Here is a 13,097-nt window from a genome sequence, read left to right on the forward strand (position 1 = left end):
GGCCTCCTCTCACCTCTCTTCCCTAGAGAGAAAACATTTCTCTGACTTCCTTGCTTTTAACAATATAACAAAATTCTTCCCATCCTTTACTGAACACCCTCTAAATTCTCCACAACATTGCTGATTCAGATAACTGGAAATCTCTCCCATCCCAGGGACAGTTCAGCTTCTGGTCTACAAAGGTATCAGACCACACAAGGGGAAGGGCACTCAGCAAATCATCAACATGGTTACATATCCAACCCACTAGGTTGTTTCCTCGGTAAAATTTATATGAAGTCAAAATCAACATTACTTATAATGATGTTAGCAAGCATCCTCTGGTAACACCAAATGACATGCTTTGCCAAAAGATCATGTCTCAATGAATTTTATAAATAACTTCATTTCACCTTCACAATTATTCTATCAGAGAGTACTGATTACCTCCACCCCACAGATAAGAAAACTGAGATTCAAAAACTAAATGCATTTCTTCAAGGTTATATAGCTAGAAAATGGCAGGTCAGAATCCAATTTCTGCTATTTGTCTCTAAAACCCATAGAGGTCTAAAATCCAGCTTCTTACTTACAGTCATTCTTTTCATTTACTACCTGGGGATATTTAAAGTTTAGAAATTACCTAACACGATAAGGCATTTGGCTATTTTCAGATCAGTTTTACAGTGTCACGGAAAGGCTCTGCTAAACCTGGTGACTGCGTGTTGGCTCCAGCCTACAGCATGAGGCTTTAGCATGGCAGCAGGGTCAGCTCTTCACCAACTGACCCCAGGCAAGTGTTCTGGCCACTTCTCATGCCATCCTTCCCCTTTTTCTGATTTCTTAACTTGGTTCAGAGTCAGCTGGTGTTCACTCCACGTTGCTGCCTCTAACCAAGGGCCACTTTTCTGTCTAGAAAGTCAACTTAGCTGTTCAGGACCAGATGACCCATACAAGCACTGATCACTCCCTCCTATGCTCTCATCATAGTAGAACACCAGAGAAGCAGCACTTACACAGCACTTATCATCCTGCCAGCCCCTCCCTAAAGCCTTATTAATCAAGGTGTGGTCCCTAGACCTGAAGCATTGACATCTCCTAGGAATGTCACATGCTCCCCCATACTTCAGCATGAGAACTGAAAATGCTAACAAGATCTCCTTGGCTTTGGTGCACTTTGGACCTTGAGAATTTCAGGGTAAAGGGGTAGAGTCTTATTTATACTCAAAACTTAGTGCAGGGCCCAGCACTGAGTGCATACCCTATTGAGTCAAAGTGAATATGTGATCTCAATTATCACAACTACCCTCTAAGTAAAGCACTATTCTATAAATGTCACAGATGAGAAAACAGATCTTCACACAGCCAGTGATTAGCAGGATGAGATCCAAATCTTCTACCTTCAAAATAATGTGTATTATTTTTAACACATATAATCCACAAATTCTGTATGGATTATAAATAAGAACAGATACTTGTCCAATAATGCATACATCTATTTTAGCATCAGAATATTGCCCACGGGCCTCCTGGGTGGCACAGTGGGTTGAGCGCAGTGCTGTGAAGCTGTCCACAGCCTCTGCAGTGCAGGTTCAAATCCCAGCCGGCCAGGGAGATACCCACATGGCACAGCAGACCTCTCCTGTCTTGCCTGTGCTCCCCTCAGCAGTGTTTTCAGTCTGTCTGCCTGTTCTGCTCCCATCTCCATCTCTGGTGAATTCTCTCACCCTCCCATGCCTCTAGCCTGTACCCCAGTTCTAGTATAAATAAATTAATTTTAAAAAAAGATATTGCCCACATAGGGTTAGCAGGCCCTTCACTTTGATGTATATGTGCTCATTCATTCATTCAGATAGTAAAATATTATTGAGCATCCACCATGGTCCATGCACTGTACCTAGAATTAAAGATGTACAGGAGGCCTAACAAAATCAGTCCCTCCACTCATGGGGATAACCAGCAAATCCTCATCCAGGCTGAAAGCACTAGGCATAGTAGCCAGGGTATGAGGGAAGCAGATGAGAGATCAGAACTCAGAGACTGAGTCAGATTTTCTGTGAAAAAGATTTGGTGTTAGAACTTTGTTTATCATTAACTCTTAATTTTCTAAGACCACACCTCTGTGTGTGCACACATGTATGTGTGTATATATCTGTGTAGGTTTGTGAATACCACATGCATACAACAAAAAGGAAAATATAAGAAAAGCCCTTTTAAACAACATGTAACACATGCTGCCAAACAAAACCTGGTGAAGTAAGATAGAGAAAAACACCCGCCAGGGTGCTATTCAGTTCTCAATGCATCAAAGATTTACACACTCTTCCCATTATCATTAATGGCTGTTATGAACATAATTTGTCCCCACGCACCAAGGGGAGAATAAATTCCTCACAAGGGGAAATAGAGGGTATTCAAAGAAAAATATTTTATGCAGAAAGCTGATGACTGCTAGCTGATAATGAATGCAGTAAGAGTAATAATAATTTTTTAAACTCCTCATTAAATGAGTCATAAAGGTCACAGGGCAATACCAGCAACACACACACACACACACACACACACCCTATCTCTGAATTATCCAGCAAAGCAACAATGACAATAAATGTCTTTTTGTTAAACTCAGGGCTAGATAAATTAAGAATACAAATCAGGATGAAATAAAAATAACAAGTAGCTGAAATTCCAATAACTTTAAATTATAACAAGCATATAAAGAGCAGAAACAAAGAAGAGAGTGGATAAAATAGGAAAGGCCCTTCTGTGATAGTCCTTTCTCCCTGAAGTCACTACATTTGCTGATGACAGAAACAACATAAAGAAAGATATCTTTGTGCAGGGGTAAAAAGCAAACACCTTCCTGAGTGACTAGAATGAATGACTCTGGTGGGTTGACAAGTGACTTTTGCAGTACAATATAGGCATTAGATAATGAGACAAGGGACCAAAAAATATGCTTAGAGGGTAAAAGCTTACAAGTCAGCAGTAGAGAGGCATCCTCAAGAGTAGCATCAGTGCACATTTTAATGCATTCTTGGCTAATAAGAATAAAACAGACAGGCAAAGTGAAGGTATGGGACTTGGGACATCACAGCACTTTCCTGGGAGCCACATTTCTTCAGATGATTGGGAGGTTTTTGCTCCTCATCAGGTCTTTATTAATCCATTGTCATGTCACTGTATTTTATTATCCCTGCCAGAGTAACAGATTATAGTCACGATTTCAGGTCATAAAGAATAACAGCTAACTCAGGGGACTGGAAACAAATTCAGTAAAAAGAATTGTGTGTTCCTTGACTTCTCAGAGTCCCTGTTCCTTCCCCTGTAAAGTGAGGCTGGAAGACACTACTCCCTGGGGCTCTAGGGAGAGCACAGATGCTTGTATACTCCCCCACACCACCAATACTGTGTGACATGTATGTTAAGTCTCCCAGTACCTGCAGTCTGTAAAGATGGGCTACTATTATCACTGTGTGGGAAGGTTTCCTGCCACTGAAATCATTAAATACAGGAAATTTGAGCTGTTTTCTTGTGCAGTGTTTTCTGGTTTTTTTATAATAAAGAAATACATCACAGGTAAACTAAATTTGCAAAATAAACTGCTCAAGTCAGGGATAAACTCTATTTAGTATACTCTGAATACAGCATGCAGAACACCATTATAATTAAGAATGCTGAATGAGGAGAATTTGATAAAAATGGTAAAATCTGCTTGAATTAAATGAGGTAGAAACAAAAGAAAAAATGAATATTAACTATCTATTATCTATCTGTCTATCTCTCTGTCTATCGCCAAGTCATCTAGATTGCATCAATCAGCTTGGGTAAGAACAGCATCTGTGCCTCTTCTTCATATTTATAAACAGCAGTAAGTGGCCCAGGCAGTACAAAATTCAAGAGTTCTGAATAATGGTCCTAGATTCTGCTATAATACATCACCTGTAACCACCCACCTAAAGGTGAACTGTATATCAAAATGAATCACTATGATACCAAATGAGACTTCCATAAAATTGCACTGTGACATTATACTATTTTGTCTGCCTTTGGGAAATGTACAACTCATTTAACTATGGGTGAGTGAACTGTGTTTGGGTCGCAGGAAATAAAAATATTAATGAAAGATTGTTTGCTTATTGAAATATAAAGACTTTGGGGCATCCCTGGTGGTGCAGGCAGTTGAGCATAGTGTTGTGAAGCTGTCCACAGCCTCTAAAGTGCAGGTTCAATCCTGCCAGCTGGGGCAATTCCCACATGGCACAGCAGACCTCTCCTGTCTTGCCCACTGCTCCCCTCGGCAGTGTATTTCGGTCAGTCTGCCTGCTCTGCAGCCTGCTGTGTTTCTGGTGAATCCTCTTACCTTCCCTCACATCTGACCTGTACCCCGGTTCTTGTATAAAATAAATCTTTTAAAAAAAATGAAATATAAAGACTTTGTGTACAAAGGGTTAAGAATAGCACTTCTCTGTTCTGCCAATGAACAGTCCTCTGGAGGTTGGGACAATATTCAAACTCTAATCTGACTAAATGAAAACATGCTGCTGGGCAAGGTTCTGCAAAACTTGCTAGATACCTTATTATGTCTTATTATTCTCTAACTAGTTACCTTCAATAACAAATCAAATATAAAGACAATAAATTAGGGACCTCCCTGGTGGCGCAAGGGGTTAAGACACAGCACTATGAAGCTATCCACAGCCACGGCAGCACGAGTTAGGTGACCTGGCCAGTTAGGTGACCCACATGGCACAGCAGACCTCTCCTGCCTATCCCACCTCTCCTGCCTTGCCCGCTGCTCCCCTCAGCAGTGCATTTCAGTCAATCCGCCTGTTCTGTTCCCCATTCTGTCTCTGGTGAATCCTCTCACCGCCCACATCTCCGGCCTGTACCCCAGGTCTTGTCTGCATAGATAAATAATTTTTTTTAAAAAAGGGCAATAAACTAAAGGCTAAAGTTTCACAGAAGAATCATTATGGATGACTGGCAATCTCAAGGCATAAATGCTTCATCCACATTCCAATGTTTTAAGAATACCCCAAAGACCAAAACAGTAAATACTGTTAAAAAGATTATATTTGTTTAGAATAAGAACACACTGTCCTGAAATAATTTTACAACCCTGTTCATCTATAACCAGAGGGAAGATAAACCAAGAAAGAAAAAATAAAGGGGTAGCCATTAAGTTATAATAGATGCCATTCTTTTAAGAAAGCATTCCAGTGTATGTCAAGGAGAGCATCATTTCTAAACACCATGGTTAAAAAGAAAGGTTATTTTAAAATTTTATTTTGAGTTCAGGTTTACTGCAAATTACATATGACAATACAGTTCTTAAATAGTGCCGAATGAAGTCCCAGCTCTAATTTTGGTGTTGTGGTTTTTATATATGAGTCATTGTTAAAATAAGATGAAATACTGGCAAACTATCACAGATAGCAGAAAACAAGCTACTGAATCAAAGGTCAAAGGAAGTGACCAAAGAAATAGCTTGAAAGGGATTTTGGTGAGAATGGTATGATGTTATCAATCTGCATTAATTGGGTTATTTCTAAATGAACAACTGATTCTTATAAAAGAACACTGTGTATAATCTAGCAAAACTCTAAATTCCCAGCACACTGGATTTAAAAGTATGAGGCTGACAAGTCCTTCTTTTGAAAATCTGAGAACTATCTGTATGAGAATTATCACTCAGAAGAGAGCAAATTCCAGTCCTGTTGACTCAGGGCCTCAGCAACCTACACTGGGGCTCCCTGGCTCAATGAGTTCCAGTCCTCGGTAAGTGGAGATTCCAGAACCATGCCCACTCAAAATCAGCTCAGAACTGGAGACTAATAACTGTGATGACACAGCTCAAAGCCAAATAAAAAGGAGCCAACTCAACAGAGAAGCAATAAGGCTATTTTGTGTGTATTTTGACTCAGTTTTTAAATTAACACAACCAAGGGCCTCCCCTGGTGGCGCAGCGGTTGAGCGCTGGGTTGTGAGGCTACCCGCAGCCTCTGCAGCGCCAGTTCTATCCCTGGCCACTGGCGAGGGTCCCACAAAAAAACTAAATTAACACAACCAAAATGCATCTGAAGCACACTCTCAAACAAATGCAGAAAGGGTTTCTGGGAGCTTGAGAAACTGTAAAAGCTTTTTATAGCAAGGATACGCCTCTTGAGTTCAAAGTGTCAATGCATTATTTTTATCCTGTTGGAAAGAATAGAAAGATAGGGGAAGAAAGCTCCAGACGACTGCTCCCTACCTATTAACGATGGAGGAAATTGTACTTAGCTGCCCAGAGAAACAAAGGGATAGATAACTGCTAATTTTCTAGCTCCTCCTTTTTTACTATATTCTATTATGACAACAGATTTTTCCACTAGCTAGACTTCAAGCATCATTTTAAGATAGTAAATTCTTAGAAAGCAGAAATGGTATTTCAATGATTCAATGTTTATTATCTATTGTACCATCACTCACTAAAGTTTCATTAAATTGATGAGGTCACCAAGTCTCAGGGTTCATTTTTGGGAATGGGTTTTTTTTTTAGTTTTTCTTTTCTTTCTTTTCTTTTTATTTATATATTTTTTACATCATTGTTCATTTTTAAACAATATTTGCTTCCCCCCACCCCCTCAGGTGCAGTCCCCATAGAGTTTCCTTCACCAATGCACCCGTGCACCATCACCTTAGTCTCCTGTGCTCCTCCCTGCCTCCCTCTGATCCCTCTCCCTCCTCCTCCCCTGCAGTATGTCTGATTTATAATTGTTTGTTTTTGTTTTGTTGTGTTTTGTACTGTTATTATTTTTCCCCCTGATGTCTTATTTGGTTCCCCTATATTCCTCCTATAAGTGAAACCATCAATATTTTTCTTTTTCCTTCTGACTTACTTCACTGAGCGTAAATCCCTCTAGCTCCATCCATGTTGCTGCGAATGACATTATGCAAGCAAATAAGGGTTCATTTTGAAGGATATCGAAGAAACAGTGGTCTAAAACCTGCATTATAATCTGATTTCTGCATTAATTGGCTTTGTTGCCTTGGACAAATTACTCAACTTCTCTGTTTCTGGATGTCTGCAGTTTGAAAACTAGGGCTTATAGCCACATGCCTTTCTCCTAGAATACTTCTGAGAAAATGTATTTTGAGCATTTAGTACAGTACTTTTCACATAGTAAGCACTTAATAAATGTTAACTAGTATTATTTTTTGGTTAACAACATTTTAATTATTGAAATAATCTTGGCATTGATAGAGTATTATGTTCTGTCCCAAATAAAAGTCAAAAGACTCCAAAGTTAAGATAAATAAAGAGGAAGACATATTGGGTTTTATAATCTCACTTAAAAACATTTTCAAGATAAGGGGCCTCCCTGGTGGCTCAAGGCGTTAAGATGCAACCTATGAAGCTTTCCGCAGCCACCGCAGCCACCGCAGCACGAGTTCAATCCCCGGCCGGCCAGGGAGCAACCCACGTGGCACAGCAGACCTCTCCTGACTCACCCACTGCTCCCCTCAGCAGTGTATTTCAGTCAGTCTGCCTGTTCTGTTCCCCACTCTGTCTCTGGTGACTCCTCTTACCCCCACACCTCTGGCCTCTACCCCAGCTCCTATAGGCATAAATAAATAAATCTTGAAAAAAATTTTTTCAAGATAAAAGAGTAACTTCCATTTCATAACTATCTTGTAAAACCTTACATTTTAAAAGAATGAAGTGATCGAAGAAAACTACTGATGCTAATTTTTTGAAATTCTGTATTTTAGCTAAATGAGCAAAAAATCAAATCCAAAACTTTATGTGATCAAGGAAGAAGTAAACAATATTTTAGAACAAGGATCAATACATTTTTCCCATAAAATGTCAAACAGTAAGTACTTCAGTTTTCATGAGCTACATAAGACTTGTCACTTCTTTTTTTCTTGTCCACTCCCTCTTCCTTTCCTTTCTCTCCTGCTTCTTCTCCTTTTCTACCTTCTTCTTTTCTGGTTTTTTTTTTTGCTACTCTTACAAATATGAAAAACCTTTTAGCTCTAAGACCAAAGAGAAGCAGCCCTGTGGCCATATTTGGCCCCAGGGCCATAGTTTTCAAACTCCAGATATAGAGAAGGGGTCAACAAATTACTCAGCTGAGGCCAAATTCTGCTTCAGCTTGTTGTGCAAATCAAGTTTTATTGAAACACAGACATTCCCATTCATTTACAAATTGTCTATGGCTGTTTATCCACCTCTGAGACAGAGTTGATTAATTTTAACAGAGACCTAATGACCCAGGAAGCCAAAATATTTACTATCTGGCCCTTTACAGGAAAATGTTTGCCAATCTAGAGTAATTCAAATGCTTCACTAATCTACCCCTTCTCTTTTTCTTTCAACTCTGGAAAGAATCAGAACAAATGGTCTTAGTTACTTCAATGAGAGTTATTTTTTTCTTGCTAGTGTTAAATACCATAAAAGCCAAAACATAGCAAATTTTATATATGAAACTAATGCTGGGTAGAGAAAATTGTAAACATCTATTTGTTTCTTCAAATGGGTGGCATGAATTTTCATAGTTTTTGTAACAACAGAGAATGGGAAATATTGCCTTTTATGAATGTTGAAAGAAAGCAATAAGAAGCTGAAATAGCCTGTCCAAAAGCCAAAAATAGGACATATAACATACACTTAGGCAGGAAAAATACCCTTTCGTGGTATTTGAAGCTCACTGGGTGAGCCTGCCTCGTACTTTAGAATGCAGCTCATCGGTTTACTCGGGAAGATGATCTGCTCAGTTCTGAAAATGTTACTTTTACCTATCAATTTAAATTCAGTCTAAAACAAAGCATAAACTATGCAGATAGTAAAAAGCGCCAGTCAAATCCATCTAGATGAATACAAAAATTTAACTTAGATTAAATCATTTCCAAAACCTACATTTCAACTTAGTCAGCTTTCTTTCAATTCTGTATAGAGGATATTTTATTCTAAAAATTAAAATTGGAAAGTACTACGAAGTGGTTTCATATTTTGTATTTCACTTTCCCTCTGCATGAAGCCATAAGTTAAAACTCCCTTCCTGTCCATCTCAGAAGCTCCAGTCTTTCTTTCCCAGGAAGCCACCACAGTTGACCTCGTTCAGGAATGGCAGAGGCAGCACTGCCACCAGCAGTACTGTTTTTCCTGCCCAACAGCAAGAATCTGAATTGATCTTATCCAGTGCCCTCAATTCTGGTGAACAGAGAATGACAGAGAATTTTACCAACAGAGGGTTTTCTACTGAACCTTCACTCATTCTTCCTCAACCTGAGAGGTTAACCAGTTTCATTGGTGCTCGAAACCAATTTCAATACTGCTTTTTATTAGTGTTTAAAATCAAAAACCCCAGTAGAGTAAGATCCATGAAAGCAAAGATCATATCTGCTTCATTCCCAATAAATCTTTAGTCCTTAGCTCAATGCTTAGCATAAAGTAAATATAAAGTAAATACTCACGGAACGAGTAAATGGATGAATAAAAACTTAAAACACCAGGATGGTGTTTATTTTTAAATTGTGCAGTGTTTATCCACAAGTGTCTTTGAAAACTTTTTTTTTTTTGTTAAAAGATTATTTATTTATACAAGCACTGGGTACAGTCAGAAGAGCGGGAGGGTGAGAGAATTCACCAGAGCCAGAGGGGAGAGCAGAGCAGGCAGTTCGACGAAACAAACTGCTGAGGGGAGTAGCAGGGATGGCAGGAGAGGTCAGTGCGCCATGTGGGACCCTCACCTGGTGGCCGGGGATCGAACCGGTGCTGCAGAGGCTGCGGACAGCTCCGCAAGCCAGCACTCAACCGCTGCGCCACCAGGGAGGCCCCATTACAAACATTTGAATAATTATTAAACAATGGTGATTTGAGTACATAAAATAGAACAATCTATTGATAATGAATTGATGACAAGGATATCAACAAGCATATAAATGTAGATGGTCAGGTCTTAGAACCTTTCAAACTGTAGGTCTCATGTGTAAAAGGGAAAAACTTTAGTTTTTTGAAACACAGACCATTAACTTCATATTGAAAACCCCAAAAATAAAATGCAGACTTAATTTCAGTCTAAACGATTTACTCAAAAAAAGGCAATCACAAAAAAGCAGTGTTATATCACTAAGAAAAAAAATTATGTTCACCTGATTTTTAGTTTTGTTAAGAAAATGCCATAGGCATAACATTTTCATCTTGATATTTTGCAAGATATTTAACAATGTTAATATTCTTTATGGTCAGAGTGGGAAAATGTAGATAGGATGTCAGGACAGAAGATGGATTCAAAACTGATTGAAAAAGAATGACTAATGAGTGCTACTAATACATTAGGTTCTTTTTTTTTTAAAAAAGATTGATTGATTGATTGATTGATTGATTGATTGATTGATTGATTTATACAAGCACTGGGTATAGTCAGAAGTGCGGGAGGGTGAGAGAATTCACCAGAGCCAGAGCGGGGAGCAGAGCAGGCAGAAGGACTGAAGTGCACTGCTGAGGGGAGCAGTGGGAGGCAGGAGAGGTCTGCACGCCATGTGGGACCCTCCTTCATGGCGGGGGAGCAGCTGGGGATCTAACTGGTGCTGCAGAGGATGCGGGCAGCTTTGCAACCCAGCGCTCAACGGCTGTGCCACTGGGGAGGCCCTACATTAGGTTCTTAACCTTCTTGTATCTATAGTACCGCCAAGTAGAAACAGAAATGAGAGGAAAGTACAACCTTAACTAATGAAAATGATGACAAATAGAAAGGCTATAAAATGGATAAATCAACTTCTAGAAGGAAGTTGCTGTATGGTAAGAGATTAAACTCTCATGTACCTTTCACTTTGATATTCTACAAGTCTATGATATATTTAAATATAAGGAGAATGAAGGCATAATGAAAAGCCATTATGAGCAGTTTTGGGCTCCAGTTTAGCTTTCCAGGTTAAATCTTTATTCCTTTGGTATTCACTACTCCAGCAAACTCATACTATCTGCAGTTTCCCAAACACATCCCAGGATTTCACTGGAAATTAATTTCTATTTGCCTGGAAGAAACCTGCAATATTTTATAGTAAATATTTCATATTATTTTAATTTTCTTCCATTTTTAAAATTCTCTTCATACTTAAAGGCCAGTCACATAGGCTACCAGGAAACTTTTCTTCATCATATCTATCCCCTTCCCCAAAATCAATTTTTATCTTGACCTTTTCTTGACTCTTGAACATTATGTTTGTAGGCCTTATCAGGCATGTTATTTGGCACACATTATGCTTAGTGGTCTACTGCTTTCTACATGCTTTCTTAATTATCTCATCTACTCTCACAGCTTTAACATCACCATATATGGACAAGTACAAAATTTATGTCTTGTCACAATTTGTCCTTCAAGGGTGACCATCACACATCTCACTGCTTGCAAGATAGCCCTATTGCAAACTCTGTGCTCAGCATTGAAGTAATCGATATCCTTCAGTCTATTTTTACCCCCTAAAGTCTTTATTTCAGTTGGTGACACAACAGCAGACTCCTTCCCAAAACCAGGTCCTGAGAATTTCACCTCCTAAATAAATTTAACTGCAAATCCTCTTCTCCACTTCAGTTGATGCTTTAGTTTATACCCTCACCTTTTCTCACCCAGAAGGGACATTAGTGGACTTCAGATATAATCACATCTCTTTATAAATCTATCCTACAGAATGTGGTCTATCAAAGCACAAATGCAACAATGACTTTCTACTCCTTAAACTCTTTTAAGTCTTCCATGACATCAAGGTAAAGTCCAAATTCCTCAAAACACCTTTATGGAGGACCCAAGTTGAGCTCACAACACTAAGTAGTAGAGAATGAAATTGAAAGCCTGAAGGCACGCTGACTCCAAAGCCCTTCTTTTAAAACTCCATGCTGCACATACTGTGTTTGCCAACCCTTCTTTAGGAACTGAGCGAAAGATGTCAAAGTTGTATCAGGATCTATCAGCATAAACACAAACACATCTTTCTTCCTTTTGCCTCCTCTACTATCTCACATGTTCTCAGAAGGTTTTGGTGGTTTCAAGCAAGGAAAACTCATATTTCTCTAGATTCCTTTTACACCCCAAACTGCACATACAAAATCTAGATAACTGAAATATTTCTTTACCTATGAACTGATTTATATTTTTTTAAAATCTCCAGCAGGGTTCTTAAATACATGTGTATAAAAGAGGAGATGGAGGTGAACCATATATGAGAGAACGATAATCAAGGAACTAAGTAATAATATAGGCACAGTTAGCATTTACAGGCAGTAATGATTTAATTATGATTAAAGCTATGGGAGATATAAGACGTTTTCATTTAAAGCAATATCAGCTGTCAGTCTCCTAACTTTGTGTGTGTGTGTGTATGTGCTGTTTTAAGTTTTTAAGTCAAAAGTCCAAAATAAACTAAGCTTACCTCTTGAGGAGAAAGGTTCAAAGTAGGGGAAAATTTATCACTTCTTTTATCAGGGGATTATCTTGTTTATTACCTTATCCAATCAGCTTTGGTAAGCAAGAATCCGTAATTCTCATGTGTACAACCATATATCCAACTGAAAGCAAAAACAGCAACACCACTACACTAACCATTTCATATAGTCCAAATTCTAGTCAAGCTAATTCTTTTTATGAAATTTCAAAAGCTGCTTCACAAACCAGGCTTAAAAATTACAAACCAGGCTTAAAAATTAATGTTCATGACCATATTTGTAAAAGATGTAATGATTAAATGTAATATTATACTACATAATTGTATTACATTACAATTAAGTATAAAATTAAATCAGAGGGAAAAGATATAAACTGGGCAATGATATCATACCACATCACAAAGAATTCCTAGAATAGAATTTATGTCCTAATTTAAGTAACTGATAGCAAAATAGAAGCCTTCATAGAAATACTTGAAATTTACCTATAATTGAATACAATCTAATATAAAACAAAACGTTAATCTAAAGAGTTACTCATCTGAAGCTCAGAGTTGCAATAACTTTTTTTTTAAATCTCTGTATGTGTGTCTGCTTATCTGTGTATCACAGTCACCATTGGAAATCAGACGAAAGTCTTAGATCTCTTTCCAGAAATGCGTACATACACAAATGCAGGGCAGTGATGTAA

General features: G+C 38.4%; 1 protein-coding gene across 3 annotated transcripts in view; it reads right to left on the bottom strand.

Moving 5' to 3' along the window:
- Positions 1 to 13,097, bottom strand: part of LHFPL6 (LHFPL tetraspan subfamily member 6) — a 231,476-nt gene that overhangs the window by 194,614 nt on the left and 23,765 nt on the right. The gene's annotated exons all lie outside the window — the stretch shown is intronic.

The sequence above is a fragment of the Talpa occidentalis genome, unplaced genomic scaffold (assembly GCF_014898055.3).
Source record: "Talpa occidentalis isolate TD23 unplaced genomic scaffold, MPIMG_talOcc4v2.1 talOcc4.5, whole genome shotgun sequence".
Lineage (NCBI taxonomy): Eukaryota > Metazoa > Chordata > Mammalia > Eulipotyphla > Talpidae > Talpa > Talpa occidentalis.